Below are 19,607 nucleotides of genomic sequence, written 5' to 3'. Positions count from 1 at the left end.
CCCAATCCCATCTTGTTTCATTGATTCTTCTCGTACCCACTTAAGCCCCCATGTTGCATCACCACTTCCTCATATCAGGGAGATCATATGATAGTTGTCTTTCTCTGCTTGACTTGTTTCGCTAAGCATGATACGCTCTAGTTCCGGATGTTCCCCTCTTTTTGGGACAAAACCTGCTACCACATTCTGCGTCCCCATAACGGTCAGAATATAGTCACACAGACAAAAGTAGCCTCCTGGGAGACTGGTGAATGAGGCTGTCTTTAATCTGAGGGAACATGTACTCCATGAAATTGTGTCACTGTGGAATAAGGATGATTTTTGCGTTACTTAAATTTTAAAAAATCACCTGTGGCAAAATTGTCATTACCAATATCTAATATCAATATCTAATCCTGAATGAGTTTTTTATGTAAAAACTGGTCTCTTCTCAGAATATTTTGTTAATTGAGAACAAAGTTAGGGGTAGATTATTTGGTAAAATGCAACCTCCTAAAATGGAAATCTCTCCTATAATAATACTGTGGAATCTGGTAACAGCTCTTATGTCCCAGGAGCGAGTTTGGAAGAATTATAGAGGTGATAGAGGAGGAAATTTACTTTTCACTGTATACTCTTTTGTGTTATATAAATGTTTTCAACCTTGTGCATGTATCAGTCTGTTGAAATAAATTCTGAATTGCCCAAGAAACCCCACCTCCATTTAGCAGACACATAATATGCAGTAGCAGATGTCAGGCTCTCTGTTAGGCTCAGTGAGAGAAACATGAAGGAATTCAGAGTGGAGCGAAGAACCTGGTAAATGTAACTATCCTGATGAAGTTTACGGAAACAGCCTCCACACAGAAGCTAACTGAGTGCCTACTGTGAGCCAGGTGTTGTACTACATGCTTGGGACAGGAAGAAAATACAGGTACACACCTTTGTGACCTACCTGTCTCATGCTTATGAGGTTCTATACCAACTCCTGACTCTCCGGGAACCGTACTACTGTCTTGTCCCTGTGTGGGAAGGACCTGAGACTTGGAAAGAGAACCTTTATCCATCTGGCCCAAAAGTTATTAGGAAGATTTAATTAGAGAATAGTGACTTTCTAATGTAACTGACTCATCAATACAAGAGAAAGCTACTAACAAATCATCTGGATGAAGGGAAAGAAACTGACAGAGTGGAATCACAAGAAATGTCTTGGTGGAATCCTGTCTGAGACAGACTGGCAGAAATAGTGGGAGACCAGGATTAGCCAGGCAGCACGATGCAGGAAAGAAACACAATGGTTGAGTGTAGTGATGGTGCTTTCCTAGAGAAGTAGAAGGTCTGACAAATGAGGGGGGAACTATTCAGAGAGGATGACCTCTCAGGTTCCACAAAGTTGAGACACACCTTGCCAAATACAGCGTGTATCTTGTAAGCCAAGATCCTGCTTGGATAACACAACTCAGTCTGCAGGTCCTCTATAGCATGGGACCCAGAGTGATAACTATGTTGCTCAGTGACTGTGCAGGGCAACAGCCTGGTAAGTACAGATCTATGAACACATCCAGTGTGTGAACACATCCAGTGCAGAGACCTTGCTACCCTCCATTCCTTCCACCTGTCACGTGGAACATCCCTGTTCAGATTCTATAAAAAGGCCCAGTGTCCCCACCTCCTGGTCCAAATGGCCTTGTGAAATCTCCTCCTACTGAGTATGGGCGGGACCTAGAATATCTTTTTAACCAATAAAATGTGTCAGTGGTGACCTTGGAATATATATGATCATAACTTCCATTTCTCCTGCTGAGTTTCTACAGTCTTCCCCCCCCCTTGCAAGCTTTGCTGAAGCAAGCAGCTGTGTTGGAAAGAACTGAAACTGAGGTCAGCCTGCTGCCTACATCCAGCAAGATGCTGAGGCCCCCAGTCCACCAGCCCATAAGGAACTACTCAGTCCTCCCCAGAGGGCAGCTCTCCCCTTTTTTGAAGACAGACATTCCATTTTCTCTTTCCAACATGAATGTCAAGTTCTTACCAACCTACTTGCCTTCCTCTCACTCTATCTGGAAAGGCCCATGAGGGAGCTACTGTCAGGATATCAGGAAGTGCCACCTTCACGTCACTTCTCACCTTGGAGAGCAGGCCTCACCAGGAAGTCAGCTGGAAGAAGACAAGTCAGAGGCAGCAGGATTGGAAGGTCATGAGTGCTCACCCTAGTGTCTCTCAGGCTCACTCAGGCTGTGCTTTCAGACTGTCAACAAAACAGTAAGTGGACTCTGCCCACCCACAGCTGGTGTCCCCAATTCTGCATGCTGGACAGCCCACCTCACACCCCAGATGCAGACTCCACGGATTCCCTACAGCCCAGATGTGCCCTCCCTCCCCTCCACCTCCAGCAAACACACTCCATCTGCCAACGTACAACCAGCTCTCCTGTCCCCTCAAACCCCATGGATTTCCTTACAGGGACAGTGAGAAATGCATACACCTGACAAGACTCAGTGCTGGAGAAGGAGAAGCTGTCAGAGACATAGAAGGTGGTGACCCTTACTGAGGCCAGTGAACAGTGTCCAGGGGTCAAAAAAAATGGTGGGCACTTGGACTCAGCACCTGACCATTAACATTAGAGTCATGGCTCAGCCAGTTGACTCAGTTAACCTCATAGTGACCTTGGTTTCCTTGCCTATAAATGGAGTTGGTACCTTTCCCTATCTCACAGGGTTATTAGGACATTTTAAATGATTCAATTCATACAAAACCCTTAAAACTGTGTCTGATGCTTTTCTCAAGCAGAACCCTGGGGAGGAAGCAAGTCCCACCAATGTAGCTCCTGTTCTCTTCTTCCTACCATGACATGTACCAGTTCACCCCCTCACTCATCATCCCGAGCCCCTCTCATTTTCTCACCTGCTGCAGATGGAATTTGTAGCCCATGGGTGGGGGTGGGGGTGGGGCAACCATGAACTGGCCAGGGTAGACGCAAGGATGAGGAATTCTCAGAGCAGAGAGTGCACGCGCACACATAAACACAGGCATGCGTATACACACGAACACTCATACATGCTTGCACGTGCTCACTCACACACATATATACAAACCTCCACACAAATTTCTGTACACATTTCTACAGGATTGTGGACCTGCCCCCCCAGACAGACATATGTACATGACACACTTGCATCACATTTCCTACTTTATTTGGAGTCTGGCTTACTCTTCCTTCCTCTTTCTAAGAAATCTAGGTTCTGATGGCAGTTGTGCATTGACTGATGAATTAATAAAGAAGAGGTGGTGGACAGATAAATAGACAGACACAATGGAATATTACTCATCCATCAGAAAGAAAGAAAGCCTTTTGCAATGACCTAGATGGAACCAGAAGCTATTATACAAATTGAATTAAGTCAGTCAGAGAAAGATAAATACCATTTGATTTCATTCATATGTGGAATTTAAGAAACAAAACAGATGAATGTAGGGGAAGGGAAGAAAAAAAGAAAATAAAATAAAAACAGAGATGGAGGTAAACTATAAGAGAATCTTAATGAGGCTTGCTGAAAGGGAGGTGAGTCAGGGGAAGGGATAACTGGGTGATGAGCAGGAGGGTACATGATGTTAGGAGCACTGGGTGTTATATGCAACTGATTAATTGCTAAATTCTACCCCCAAACCTAATAATAAAGTATATATTAACTAAATTGAATTTAAATACAAAACAGGGGCTCCTGGGTGGCTCAGTTAGTTAAGCAACTGCCTTCTGCTCAGGTCATGATCCTGGAGTTTGGGATCGAGTCCCACATGAGGGTCTCTGATCGCCAGAGAGTCTGTTTCTCCCACTGTCCTCTTTCCTCTCATGCTCTTGCTCTCTCTCTCTCTCAAATAAATAAATAAAATCTTAAAAAAAATACAAAACATTTTTTAAAATTTAGGATCTTGAGGGAAAAGGACCTGAGAATTTTTTTTACCACCACCAAGTGACCCCCTCCCCAGAACTCTGGTGCACTCTGGATCTCCTGCTTGCCTGTTCCTGGAACCCTCCTACAGGAACGGGAGATGTGACCTTAGATCGAGATCCTGGAATCCAGAGGCAGCCTGTATATTGCCCCAGGTGGTATTGGGGCTCTGGGGTACAGCAGGTCTTGAGCCTCGAACCTTCTCCTAGCCTGCCCTCCCACCAGCCAGGGAAACCCCCATGCCCTAGCCTGCCCTCCTACCAGACAGGGAAACCCCCTTGCCCCCACCACACCCCCAGCCTTGCTGCACAGCAACATGCCTCCATATCTCTTTCAGAATAAACAGGAACAAGGGTTTCATTTGAACCCTGGGGGTGAGACAGGCAGATCAGAATGAGGAAACTAGATCTCCTCACCCCCGAGTTCTTGTTGTTCTAGAACACAACTCTAGCAACTATAGTTCCAACAGTCTAAATCTCTGCTAAAACAACCCCAATGATGAGAACATGAAGGAGAACCTAGCCAGCAGATGCCCCCTTGAGGACCATGGTGGGCTGGGCAAATGGATCAGAGGTGAAAAGGAAAACTGAGGGGTGCCCCTGTGCCCTGACTCTGCTGGAAGTCTCTAGAAGGTTCCTGAATCCCTGATATTGGGCTCCACTCCTCATACCCCACCCCTCTGTCTCATGGTGATGGGCTCAGGCAGCCCCTCATGCTGCACACAGCCTGTGTATCTCTCTTGTTCTTCAGAAGGCAGCACAATGGCTGTCCATATCTGGATGTTTCCATCCCCTTCTGCCTTGTACTAGATCTGGTGCTCCCTGGCCCATTGCCAGGTCACAGTCATCTCTGCAGGGCAGGAGTCCAGGGCACACAGCCCCTCAGGGTGACCCCACAGTCAGGGGTTTGGGTTGGGTCATGTGCTCTGGGAGGCTTTGTGGAAGAGCAAACAGGGAGCGCTAAGGCAAGGCTTTCTAGAAAAGCATTGACTCCACAGACCAAGATGGAATACCTGCTGAGGTCTGGCTGCCTGCCAAGGCGAGGCAGGGAGTGTTCCCTTTTAGGGGGCAGAAGGAACCAGCAGTAGCCAGGCCTGCACCCAAGACAAGAGGGAGGGAACCACCTCTGACATTTTCCTCCAAGGGAAGAACCTTTTCAGAGACTCTCCATCTGCTTATGAAGCTTATAACTCAGTATCTCTAGCTCAGTATTGATAGGTCCTCACAGCTACTGTGTCTCTAGTGGGAAAGAGCCTGAAGAGTGAGAAACCTCCACGAGCCTCAGAGGTACTGCTGTGCTCTCCCACGAGAACATGCCCCATTGTGGGCCTAAGAAGAGTGTGTGCCATGCCAATTCCCAGGGGACTCAGCGCATCTGCTGTCAGCGCATGGCCCCCCATCCCACACTAGATGTCCCCCACCCCTGTGTGTGAGTAGCTCTGGAGAGAGGGCAGCCCCAGGCTGGGCTGGGCAGAGCTGCAGGGCTGGGCTGTGGGGAGTCCTTACCAGTGTGGCTCATGTTCTTTTCCCAAACCCCAAGTGTCTCTGCAGTGACAGGAAACACAGCTTCTTGAGTCCATCTCGTCCCTCCATGAAGTGCCCACTGGCCTCCTATCTCTGATAAGACTACCATGGATGACAAGTTATCCTAGTCATCCTGTCACTGATCCAGGGTCCCGTTATCCTCCTGGAGCTCCCAGCCATGGTGACCTACAGGGTGGGAGGCCTGCCCACCTTCTCTCCAGCGCCAGGCAGTGTCAGCCAGGACAGAGCACATCTCCAGAGCCCCCCAGCATTTGTCTCTGCGTCACACCCCCACCAGCTTCTCCGTAGGGAACATTCACTGTCTAGACTGTGCTAGTGTGACATAGTAAGAAGGACATACTTGGTCTTCCTCCTCCTGCGCAGCTCTTAACACCTCTGTAACGGCCTGAGTGATGGGAGTCATAGGAGCACCTCTTCCTAGATTTTGTTCCCAGATCCTAAAAAAGTTCTGGAAAGATCCTGGTCCCATCCTTACACACTGTACCAAACCTCACTGCATATCGTCTCTCTCCTCTGAAGCAGTGAGCCCTGAGAAGGCAGGAGTGAAACAGAACCTGGGGCCTGAAACAGAACCCTATCTGGTAAACTGTGGAATTCACGCTCCTGTATGAGAAAGTCTGAGCCCTAATCGTGCCTCTCACTGGTTTATGCCTGGATCCCACATGCAAGGCCCTCCACTAACTATTTCATATTCTAAAACCTCCAGACATTAACTAGAAATGATTAACTACACCTATGTCCTGTCCTCCATGTGTCCAATGTCACCCACACCTTGCCCAGCCTGACTGCTGACTGCTTGGGGCCTCACCCACCCCACCCATCAACCCAGATCGTACACACACATCAGGGTCTACACAGAGTTCCAGCTCATTCATGAACCTTCCCCGACTACTGGGGGTCTGGCCTATGATCCCTGCTTAAACCATGTGTCTGCTTCTCGTGTGACATCTAAGGAGGTGTCTGTCTTCAGTAGCTCTCAGTCTGCCTCACACCCTCAGTCACGTGCTCTTAGAAATGTGGGCGCATCCCCATCTTCACTGTAGGCTCTGTGAGGACAAACACTAGCTTAGGCCTTCTGGTTTCCCAACTGCAGGGACCTAAACTGTGTCCATGACCCATGGAGTTCGGTTAGTTAACTACTTAATGACACAAGGACCCACCCCCTGAGCAGAATGTCCCCCCCCTTCACTCTCATGTGACAGCTTGTGCATACCTTCCTGCCCCAGCCTGACACGGGGCAGGGGGCACCAGACAAGAGGGTCTCATGCCCCTGGGGTGAGGGGTGTGCTCTACTCTCTCTGCTTTCTCCCAGGCCCCAAGCTGCTGGCTGTCATGGGGTTTGGCAGTAGGATCGCTGCACATTCCTCAGGTTTTGGGGTTCCTCTTCATCTGGCTCATGCAGATCTTGGTCTCGTCATCTGAAGAACTTGGCTCCTGTGTGCACCACTGGACTCCAGACTCTGTCTCCCTCTCCTCAGGGTCATGGCAGAGGAAGGTGGCAAGTCCATGGAGCCCAAGGCAGGAAATGCTGCTCCTGGAGCAGCTCTGACCCCGCTGAGGGGGAATACTGCAGAGAGCGCTGTCCTGAAGGAGAAGACAGGGGGCTTTGGAGGAGGATCCAGGATTCCCTGAGTGAGGACCTAGTGATGCAGGCGTGGGGAATGTGTGTGTATCTGTGTATGGGTGTGTGTATGTCTCTGTGTGTGTTTGTGTACACACATGTGTTGTGTGACAGGGGGACAAGGCACACAACATAACACAATGGGAGACAACGACATAACATCCCTCCCTGTCTCCCACCCCCTGGGACAGTCATATTTCAATCCCACACCCATGGTGCCCCCGTAGAATGCAGATTGTGTGTGATTTCCGGCAAAGCGAACACTATTTGGCATATCCAGATTTTTATTTATTTATTTATTGTCATATCCAGATTTTTAACAAAAAAGTCTGTGCTCCTTTTGTCGAAACTCACTGGTGTCTTGCTCTTGCCAGCCATGTAAGGATGACATGCAGATCACGCCCCAAAGCTGTGTGAGAGCTGAACGTGTGAGCACGTGCTGTCCGTGCTCGGGATGCAATGGAAATCATTGGCCATCATCAAAAAGAACCTTCTGAAGAACGTTATAAATGAGCTGCATGCAGGAACATCCTGGGAACAGTAGAACTTTCTATAATAGTACTGATGGGTGATAAGAGCGGCAAACATGGAAACGGTGTCATCAGAAGCTTGCGCTGCCCTCTGAGCCGTGAAGCAGACCATCCAATGTTTACACAGTGCACTTTCTAGTCACAGGATTCTCTTGTTCACAGGCATTACTCTTTCAGTAAATGATCATCTGAGATGGTTGCCAGAAGGGAGGAGTAGAGGCTGGGGACATGCGGGAGAGGGAGGGAGTACACAGGCTTCCAGTTCCAGAATGAATAAGTGACAGGAATAAAAGGCATAGCACAAGGAAGACAGTGGATGACACTGCCATAGGGCTGCATCGGGCAGATGGGAGCGACACCTGTGAGGAATAGAGCGTGACATGCGAACTTGTCACATCGTTCCTTTTACACTGGAGACTACTGGAACATTATGTGTTAACTATACCCCAAATTTAAATACTTTTTAAAATTATTTTCTTATGATTTCAGCTGTTTTAACATTTTACATTACTGAATATGCATGGCAAATTCTAATATTGGATACGAGAATTGATAAAATGTATAAATGTATATTTAATTTACACAAAGCAAGATGAAAACAAATTAAAAATATAAATACCTGGGGTGCCTGGGTGGCTCAGTGGGTTAAGCCTCTGCCTTGGGCTCAGGTCATGATCTCAGGGTCCTGGGATCAAGCCCCACATCGGGCTCTCTGCTCAGCAGGGAGCGTGCTTCCCCCTCTCTCTCTGCCTGCCTCACTGCCTAGTTGTAATCTCTCTCTCTGTGTCCAATAAATAAAATATTTTTTTCAAAAGGGGGGTGAAGGGAAGCAAAAGTTTATAGTGAAGGTGAGAACAGAAAGGAAAGAGAAAGCTCTCTAGAGTGACAGGGGTCCTGAATGGGCTGCCTCTGATGGCTTTTAGTGGCAGTCTCTTCTTGAGAACTAACTGGGAAGCTTGTGGCCTTGAGATTCTTGTAACATATTGGCTTGAGCAAGGACCATTGAGAAACTGTTAATGAATTACTTCTTTGGAGTTTGGTCATTTTCTGTGATACACTGTAGCTGCCAAAGAAAAATACTCCTGACCATTCGACCCCTTCGGAGGCCAGGGGTCTGTTTCCTTTTCTCTTGTTGACTCTGGATTAGAGCTTCTGCCTGCCAGGAATGGTGTCTCAGCCAGGGGGCCCCTGCCTCTTCCTGCCTACACCTTAAACCTTTCCCTATTCAATACCGGATGAATGCATCAAACGTCAGACTTCATGGTTGGCAGGGCACTTGGAAGTCTCCGGGAAATCTCAGGAACAATGTAACCACAGAGAAGGTCAGTATCATAATCTGAGTAGAAACTGCACATCCTTGATTCTCCACTAATCGCACAGGCGGAGGGCAGCTCACTCAGGACCTAGGGCAAAAATGCAGCCACTGGATGCAGAAAAACAGGGCACGGACAACAGCTGTCAGCACTGCAGGGGCTCAGGCCATAGTGGGGTCTGCTCAGGCTAAACAATTCTAGGAAAAGAACAGTCTTCAAAAAAAATAAAATAGATTCCAGATTTGTTTAAACATAAAATCCATAATCCACTTTTAAAGAACATATTACCAGACATACAAAGAAATGTATGACTTATTCAAACAGAAATGTGTGACTCTAATGAGAAAGTCAACAGAAACGTATTCCCAGTGCGCCCAGATGTGGGAATCAGCACCAAAGGCTCCCACATAGCTTCAGGAAATATGTTCAAAGAACTGAATAAATATGTGTTGAAGGAATTTAATAACAAGAAAATCTTGTTATTAAATGGTGAACAGAAAGGAAACTGGAACAAAGAAGCAGAATGAACTAAGAAGACCAAATAGGAATTCTAGAACAAAAAGAAAGATATATAGTAAAATTCCATAGGTAAACTGCATTGAAAGCCTGGAGAGGCAGAATGAAGAATCAATTTGTTTGAATATAAATAGATAATTCAGACTGGAGACTGACCCTGGATGGGACCTTCTCCTGGGTGCACAGCCCTGTGTCCCTGATGGGGGGCCCAAGGAGACCCCGGGGAGGTCCCTGGGGAGAGACTCAAAGGCCCCTCAGGTCTTCTACTCTCAGCCCTGTTGCCACACCGGGAGGGTGGGTGGGTGGGTGGGAGGATGGTGCTGCTGCGCTCCCGTCCTTAACCGCCAGGGGGTGCACGAGGCTCCGCTGAGTAGGGTCCAGATGGAGGAACTGCAAACTCCGTGTCCTGGGGGAGAGTAAGGGGCCTTCTGAGCAGCGCTGGGGGGCAGGTGCAGCGGTGGGTCAGGGATCCGGAGAGAGGAGCGCTCTGGAGCCCTGCCCGTTGTCTGAGTTGCCATCTGTCCTCCCCACAACACATCTTTCCAGGCCCTGGACCGCAAGTCCAGGAAAACGGAAAAGTAGATCCTCAATCCTTCTGGACCGATTCCCTCTTTGAGGGCTATTTTACAAAAGACACTCTTTTATCTTAGAATAGTTGGAGATTTACAGAGAAGTGACAAAGTTAGTGCAGAGTCCCTGAGCACCCCACACTCTCTTGTCCTGTCCGTTAACCCCAATCTCACCGTCACAATATTCACACATTACTATCTCCACACCGGATTTGCTGTCATGGTTTTGTTTTCTTTCCCAAGATCCCAACCAAATTGCCTCATTGAGTCCCATTATGGCTCCTTCCGTCTCCTCTGGCTGTGACTGTGTCTCAGAGTGTCCCTGTTTTTCATGACCCTGACATGTTTGAGGAGATGGTTTGCGTACTTTGTAGACTGTCTCTCATTGTGAATCAGGCTGACTGAGGCTGTGGAGTTTGGGAAAACCACACCTGGGCAGGCCGTTCTCCACACAACATTACAAGAACATACAGTGATCACTCGCTCGTCATGGATGAAGTTGACCTTCACCCCTAGGCTGAGGTCGTCTAATCCAGATGCTCCCTGTGAAGTTCCTTCTTTGGCTTTGTCCCTGTCCGTAGTCTTTGCAGGAGGTCACGAAGTACAGCCCACAGGTGAGGGCTGTTCCACTGGGACAATTTGCATGCAGGTTGTTGTGCAAACATGAGTTCTCAAATGACTTGGGTAAGTACCTTACAGGGGGATCAGCAGCTTGTGTGCTTAGTCTATGTTTGACTTTATAAGAAGCTGCTGACCATCTCCTACAGGAGCTGTGCTGTTCTGTCTTCCCGCCATTAGTGACTGAAGCTTTCTGTGGCTCCCTGTCCTGGTCAGCAGGTGACACTATCATTGTCTGGATTCCCACCATCTACCAGTGTGTGATGGCAGATCACTGTTGTCACCTGCATTTCCCTGATGACACCTGCTGCTGAACATCTTTTCATGCGCTTATTACCCATGAGTACATCTTCAGCTCTCCATACTTTTGCTCATTTTTTAATGAGTTGTTTTCTTATTGGTCCTTTTTAAGGGTTTTATGAGTATTCTAAAACAAGTCCTTTATCACACTGTGATTTGTGATTTGTAAATATTTTCTCCCAGTCTGTGGCCTGAGCTTGTTTCCTGATATAACAGTGGACATTAGGGCACAGGTGTATTTTTCAAATAGGAGACATTACAAATGGCTGACTGCGCTGGATTTTGGGTAGAGAACGTGGGTTACTGGAGGATGAGGGATTACCATATGACTTCTTTATTTTTGAACATTTGTATCTATTGAATTCTCTAGCAGGTGAATGAATAATGTTTTAAAAAGAAACTACCCTAAAATCCCTAACACCTGACAGATCATCCTCAGACCATAATTGAAGACTCAGGTTCTCATCTGAACCTGAGTCGTCTTCATCATCACCAACTAATCATCTTTTCACCAAATTATTTCACTTTTGAATTTCTTTGTCTGAACCAGGTGGGCTAGATTGTATGGATAAATTCTCCCAGTAAAATAGCTTAAAATGCATGCAATGTAGAAAAACCATTGTCTTGAAAACATGAAAAGACAGGATAATAATAAGTAAAACAATGAGCACACCCCAAAAAGAAGGGAAAGACCCTGCTTCAAGCAAAGTCTCTGTGAGTTCCCTGCTCAGAGCACAGACCAGCCCTTCCAGCTCTGTGCCCTGAGATGCTGATTTTCTTACCATCTCCTTCTCTTTTAAAGCATTTACATTCTCATTATGATGAGTATGTATGATGTACAATATATATGATGTAATCTATATTCACCATAGAAAAATTATAAAATGGGAAAAGTGATAAATGACAAAGTAAAAACAATGTAATTCTCACATTTGAGCTGTTTTGTTGCATTTACTTCTATTCTCTTATCTATCCTCCTGCTGCTGAAAATCTCTCTCTCTCTCTCTCTCTCTCTAAGGTGAAGAGCACAGAGTTCAGGGACCCAGCTGTGCTCTCTCCAGATGCCATTTCCCCAGTCAGCTCCCTGTCACCCTCCTGAGAGGGCTGCCTCTCACTTCTTCCTCCCTCCTCAGCTTCCTTGACTCCCTCTCTGCTCCCCTCTGAGGGGATGAGCTCATTTGTTCCTCACTCAGAAAAGAAGGACTCAGGTGAGAACTGCACAGGCCCCCCACCTCACTCCCCACCTCTGCACCTGTGTCCTCATCTTCTAAGCAGTGATGGGGGAGGGGCCCTCCTGTCTCAGGCTGCCCATTCACGTCACACCCGGCCCCTCACTCACCTGCATCATGCCCTTCCCCCTCCCTCCTGGCTCAGCCATTCCTGCTACAAACATGCTGGGATGACTCCCATGCAGCCACTTAAGGCAAAACTAAATCAACCAAAATAAAATCATTCCATAAAAACAACACTTGATCCCATGACTCCTCCAACTCCTGCCCCATCTCTATGGCCTCCGTGCAGAACTCGTCCTGACCCATCATCTCACCCCCCGTGTTGTCTTTGTAGCCAATGGTTAGAGGCACAGAGTTTTACAAGTCAAATCCTTCTACGGTCCTTGATATCAAGACAGATGACCCCAAGCTTCGATGCCCCCATTTCCTGAATCTCAGAGAACAGCTGCATTAGTTCTTCTGGCTGATTCTCTGATTATTGCTTCTGTGCCTCTCAGCAGCCTGCTTCTCAGACTCCTTCTCTGGTCTTCAGGTTTATGTGTCATCTTTCCTGAATTGGCTCCTCTTTCACACTCTCCCATCTGCTCCATATAATTATTTGATAATTTCGATGAGCTCAATGTTCAGTGTTTCCTCTATTATGACCATGAAATGCTAGTCACAACTGAGTCTTCTGTAGACTTATGATTGCGATCCCTTTCCTGAATCAACTTTTTATTTTTCCCCAGAGTAAATAAATATCTTATTTCTTCATTTACTTTTTTTCTCTTTTTCTCTTTTTAAATCCTTCCTCTGCTCCCCCTGAGTAAACCTTCATGAACATACTGGAGCCCATCCACTCCTCTCCCATCTTCATGTCTGTATAGCCGCCTGGTCGGCAGCCCTCAGTCCTGCCCCATGGGGAGGGGATGCCAGCACACCTGGGGCAGGGCTGACACCCAGACCTCCTGCAGCTCTTCCTGGGGGAACTAGGCCTCTCTCCTGCTGGCTCCCTGTGGTCAGGATCCCAATTGCTCCCCCTGTTTGGTTTTCTCCATCGTTTGTCCCACTCTGCCTACTGCTGTCCTGTGGAAGGAAACATGGAAAGGAGAACAGAAAATCTCACACCAGCGGAGACTGTCACACAGTAGCGTGACAGAGATTGCGCTGGACAGAGATGTCCTCGGGATTTGGGGGCCTTGTCTCATGCCTTCCAGCTCCCAGGCCTGTGTTGTTGTCTCTTGGAGTTTTCAAGGCATCTACCCTTCCACCCTCTTTCTGACATTTCACTACGAAGTGTCCTGGTGTGGCTCTCCTCTCACCTGCTCTAGGTAAGAATTGGAGTCGGTCTCTCAACAAGTGTGTTTATCCCTATAAGCTTGGAGGAATACTCTTGAAATTTTTTCATTATTTTCTATTCACGTAATTTTCTTTAAAGATTTATTTGACAGAGAAACACAGTGACAGAGGGAAAACAACAGGGGAAGTGAGAGAGGGAGAAGCAGGCTTCCCGCTGAGCAGGTACCAGGGCAGGACCCTGGGATAATGACTGAGCCACCCAGGCACTCCTCACCATTGTTTTTAAAAATGTTGTTATTAACTTGTTGGGAACATTTGATCGAGAAACAAACAGGTCTTCTCTCCTGCTACCATCACATTCCTGATTTTATGACTTCGGGGAAGGAAAACAGTTATCACCCAGTGTATCCACTCAATTATTCATTCCTATGGTTATATTGTTAGTTTCCCAGAGCTCTTTCCTGTTCCATGATTGTACAGCACTGTGTGGAGTTGTGTTTTTTTTCACATCCATATGTCTGTTGCATCCTGTAGATGTGACTGATCCTAGTGGTAAGGGCCCTGCTAGGTCTCCTGGTTTCTGCTTTCATGACCTTTCTCCACACAACACTCCTCTGAGGAGCGACTTACATTTTCCTCTGTCATTTCTGCTCCATGCCCATCTCCCACATGACAGTGCCAGTGTTCTGTCCAGGGTGTCACCCTTGCTCTGCGCTGTAGCTCTAGAGGCCAGCTGATCCTGAGTCCCTGGATGCCTCGAGATGTCCACTGGATGACGGACTTTAGTGTGATTTGAGCAGCTGAGTCACATTGCTCCTTAATGTTCTCCTGGGCTCTGAGCCCAGCAGCCTCCCATCACCAAACATTCTGGAATATTGCCACAGCTCACTTTCCTAGAGTGCACAGACATACCGCCCCCCACCCCCACCCCAGACAAGAAGCAATGAGCAAATCAGCAAGGTCTCTGGGAGCAAACATTTTGGGCTGAACACTAGCTCCACCACATCCTTGTCTCCGAGTCTCCCTTTCCCTGTCTGAACAAACGGATGCCTTACAGGATGCCTCCTGGGCTGGCTTTCATGATTAAGTTCAACCCTCTGTGTAAATCACATGGTAAATCCCTGACGCATGCTAATGTTCCACTATCTGTACTTACCTTCATCATATTGATTATAGCGATTACATAACTTCCGTTCTTTGTTTTTATAAACCACAAGTGAACGCACATCCTTGTGAATGTTTGTAATTATCTCCTTAGGATAAAGTCCTCAAAGAAAATGTCTGTGTCACAATATAAGCACACAGCATTTGTGGAGATATTTTTCTAAAGCACCCATTGAAAATTGTGTCCCAGTGATCACTTGCATCAACCTTTATGACAGTGTTTCCCTGACCCTCTGATGAACACTCTCATCCCTTACTTTCGTCTTTGCCAAGTACATAGATTTATTTTATATATAGAAATATTTTATTTATTTTATAGCTTTATTCCTTTTATAGCTTTATTCCACATTCTCATATTTGTTTATGTTTTCTTATTACAATTACATTGGTTTGATGTTTCATTTCCACCTTCCCAAACTGTTTTCTAATTTTTTTTTTAATTTTTTATTAATAAATGAAACAAGATGGGATTGGGAGGGAGACAAACCATAAGTGTTTTCTAATATTTTTAATTCTCTTTTCTTTCTTTTTCTTTTTTTATTATTTGACTGCATTTGACACACAATGTTATGCTCATTTCAGCTGTACAACATAGTGATTTGCCATGTAATCCAACAATTCCACTCTTGGGTATTTACCCAAGGAAAAGAGAAATACCAATTCTATAATTGTGTTTTGAATCAGTTGTAGCTCTTTTAAAATACGGAATTTTAAAAATATTTTTTATTTATTTGACAGACAGAGATCACAAGTAGGCAGAGAGGAAGGCAGAGAGAGAGAGAGTGGGAAGCAGGCTTCCCACTGAGCAGAGAGCCCAATGAGGGACTCGATCCCAGGATCTTGAGATCATGACCTGAGCTGAAGGCAGGGGCTTTAACCCACTGAGCCACCCAGGCACCCCTAAAGTTTGGAATTAAACAGAGAAGAGCCAGCAGCCCCCAACATCGAGAGCTGCTCTGACACTGACAGTTGGGCTCAGTGTGGTCAGAAGCTGGCTAATGTCTACCACTTGGCCATATTCTTCTCCTGTGGGACTTCAGCCAGTCACCTCACAAAACATCACCATTCTGAAACCACGACATCACTCTGTGTCATTACAGAAAAACAAGGCACTGTACAACCCACAGAATAACACACGTCTGTGTGTCAGCTGATGTGAGCAATTGCTGCTTCTCCACCATAACTGCTCTCTCCTCGCTCTGGTCTGGCTGCTGGAGAGCGGACTCACTGAGATGCTCAACCATGGGATTGCCCACACGTCCTGACAACATGAAATCTAGAATGGGCCCCAACTTTCGTGGGTCCTCTCCAAAATTCCCATTCAAAGTCCATGTCCCTTAGGTTTCAACACCTTCATATTAAGATGCCCCGTGACCCCCAAAGGTGTGCGTTCTCTCTCACTGCAACAGATAATAGAGCCAATTTGAATGCCCCACAGGTGCTCCTGGTGGTCTTGGGCTGAAGAGCATTGAACCATGTTACCCTTTTGTCTTTCACAATTGTTTTTGTGTCTTTTAATTTGCTCATGGACATGAGTTTGTATCTTTGTGAGAGTGTGATTAACATGCAGATATTTCGTACTTTTCCTATAGGTTTTCGACACTAGACTGTGCTTAGAGAATTTCTTCATCCTACAGTTGTAAACATTTCATGTATATTTTCACCTTGGTAGAAATGAGGAGCAGAGGGTTTCACAAGGGTGAACGGAAACATGGAGAATTGTCTGAACTTGGGCAAAAGTGTGGGGAGGAGCAAGAGGTAAAGGATGCTAAGGTGGTGAAATCTAAGATGTCCGTCTTCTGCTTTATGACGTTTACAAGTACGTACAGAGCCTACAAGGTACATGTTGTAGCCAATATACCCTCTCACCTGGGCTCAGTGAAGACTTAGTAAGCCTCCTTATGTTTACCAGGTGAACACAACCAACACCAAGACATCCAAAGTAATAGAGATAACAGTGAGCTCCAGGGGTGGGCATCTTGAACACTTATGACCTAGATGTGATAATCACGTTTTTGCTCATGTCTGTACACTTCAGCTGTCTCAATGCATGGTAATTACACTTTCATGCTATATTTTAGGCATATGTTTCAGATCCACATAGACAAATCTACGACTTCCATTTAAAGGTAAATTTAATACACATACACCCATGAGTCACACAGTCTCTTCTTTGAGGAGGATCCTGACAACTAAGAGCATTCTAGATAGGTATTGTCTGAATAGTAGCTATGAGCCACCTGTGGCTAAACTCCTATTCATTTAAAACAATTAAAAATGCAACTTCTCAGCACACCAGCCCCATTTCAAGTGCCACCTGCATCTCAAGAGGCACTTGCATCTTGTGGCCACCATACTGGACAACGCAGATACAGAACAATTCCTTCCACACAGACTGTTGTATTGGAAGGTGCTGTGCTTCATGCTTTGTGGGTCTCAAGTCAAACATATTAGACACATGTAGAGTGAAAAGACCAACATGATTTCTCTTACAGATGACATCAGATTTCTGTCTGGGATGTGAATACATATGAAGCCGATGTGTCACAAAATCAAAGTCGGTTATGTATGGATCTCGTGCCTACAGGTAAAAACTGTCCCCAGTTACAAAAGGGAAATCCCTGTCCCTCCACCTCCCTTCCCAGACTGGGGACCCTCTCTTCCATCTCATTTCCAGGAGATGAGTTCTCTTCCAAATGCACTCAGGGGCTAGAGTCAGAGCTGAGTTTTCAGACCAGGAAGTGTAGCTCAGGGAGAGGGATTCTGCTGAGTGAGGAGGAGGCCAGAGCAGGACAAGTGGGAGACTCTCCCAGGGTTTTCAGAGCAGCCATTCTCAAAGTGTGGTCTGGGGAACACCTGAAGTCACTGAGTACCTTGCACAGAATCCATGAAATTAACACTATTTTCATAACATCACTTAGACATTGTTTGCCTTTTCACCACTTTTACATTCACACTCAGGTAAAACTTAGTAAGAATGGAGGTGATGGGTGCACAGGGCAATTGTTATTCTTCACCACTACTCACTTCCATAAAAAGACAAAACACTCTTTCCACCATTTTCCCAACCCACCATAATGGTCCCATGAATGTCCCAGCAGATGCTCTCAAGAGTATTAATGCCTAGAAGAGAAGCAAAGGCAGATCTTGTTAGGCCATGCTCCAAAGTCATCATACCATTTCTAACTGTGATGACGAAGCAGGTTATATTGGGAATTTGAAATCACTGATGATCACTGAGCTGGGAACATTGCTGGGAACCTCATGGGCAGCTTAAACTCCAGTGAAGTGAGAAGCCACAGATTTAATGTACAACTTAAAGATCTAGAAAAATGGCAGAGGAATCCAGACCCATCCCTCCATTTTGGTTTCCTTGTCCTGAGAACCTCAGCTGGCACCATGAAGAAGCAAGACAAAAACACACATGAGGGGAAATCCTTGGATTCTTTCTCTAGGGAGGTAATGCCTATGTGCAAGTAAAATACCTCAAAACAAAAGTAGGACAAAACAATACTAGAATCACATTAAAGCATTCTGATTGCAGCATTAAAAATTATCTTTATTAATCATTTTCAACAATTCATCTTTATTAAACATTCTCAACAATCCACATTCAAACATGTCTATATGATGATGTGGGGTGTATAGCCCTTCTACATACAGAAACCGCTTGGAAAATAATTTGTGTAAAATTAACTGCCCCCCTTTTCTTTTTTAACAGAATTACTTTTTAACTGAAGGAATGAATGACACAGAAACTTGGATTATTAAGACTAGGACATTTGGCAAGACAGTTTCTGGAAGTTGCCATAGGTGGCTCATAGTTACTATTCAGACAGTACATATCCAGTTTCTGGAAAATGAACATGAACTTAACCTTTCATGAAAATCAACTCACATATGCCAGCTGAGTACTTGTTGCCTTGATCAAATGTAAGCTCTCAAGAGAAAATCAGAAGCTTGTGATGTACCAATAAACTTCACAGCCTCCCATTACTGACAAACTTTTCTATTGGGATCTGGGGTAATATTAAAACAAATATGGGGGTTCCTGCGTGGCTCAGTCAGTTAAGCATCTGCCTTTGGCTCAGGTCATGATCCAAGTGTCCAGGGATAGAGCCCCACATCAGATTCTCTGCTCACTGGAGAGCTTCTCCCTCTTCCTCTGCCTGCTACTATGCCTACTTGTGCTCTCTCTTTGTCAAATAAATAAATAAAATCTTTTAAAAAGGCATATTGTTTTTTAAGATTTTATTTATTTATTTGACAGAGAGAGAAGGATCACAAGTAGGCAGAGAAGCAGGCAGAGAGAGAGGGGGAAGCAGGCTCCCTGCTGAGCAGAGAGCCTGATGCAGGGCTCTATCCCAAGACCCTGAGATCATGACCCGAGCTTAAGGCAGAAGTTTAACCCACTGAATCACCAGGAGCCCCCAAAATATGACTTTTTGATAAATCAATTTCAATCTCATCTACACTGGTACATGTACATAACTTAAACAACACATCACTTTTTAAAAATTTTTATTTATTTATTTTATTTCTTTACAGTGTTCCAGAATTCATTGTTTATGCACCACACCCAGTGCTCCATGCAATATGTGCCCTCCATAGTACACACCACCAGGCTCACCCAACCTCCCACTCCTCTCTCCTTCAAAACCCTCAGTTTATTTCTCAGAGTCCACAGATTCTCCCTCCAGTTTCCCCCAACTCACTTCTCCTCTCCATCTCCCTATGTCCTCAGTATTATTCCTTATGCTCTACAAATAAGCGAAACCATATGATAATTGACTCTCTCTGCCTGACTATTTTCCCTCAGTATAATCTTCTAGTCCCATCCATGTTGCTACAAAAGTTGGGTATTCATCCTTTCTGATGGAGGTATAATACTCCATTGTGTATATATATATGGACCACATATTCTTTATCCATTTGTCTGTTGAAGGGCATCTTGGTTCTTTCCACAGCTTGGTGACTGTGACCATTGCTGCTATGA

At 45.7% G+C, this 19,607-nt stretch overlaps 1 long non-coding RNA gene across 1 annotated transcript; it reads left to right on the top strand.

The window, feature by feature from the left end:
• The first annotated feature begins 8,724 nt into the window (after positions 1 to 8,724).
• LOC131834393 (uncharacterized) lies at positions 8,725 to 18,806 on the top strand. The gene is made up of 3 exons (XR_009354836.1): positions 8,725 to 8,943; positions 17,107 to 17,198; positions 18,333 to 18,806. It is a non-coding gene; the product is annotated as an uncharacterized LOC131834393 (long non-coding RNA).
• Positions 18,807 to 19,607: the final 801 nt, after the last annotated feature.

The sequence above is a fragment of the Mustela lutreola genome, chromosome 6 (genome assembly GCF_030435805.1).
Source record: "Mustela lutreola isolate mMusLut2 chromosome 6, mMusLut2.pri, whole genome shotgun sequence".
NCBI lineage: Eukaryota > Metazoa > Chordata > Mammalia > Carnivora > Mustelidae > Mustela > Mustela lutreola.
Note: the sequence above shows the minus strand (reverse complement) of the source record. Positions and strands in the feature narration are given on the sequence as shown.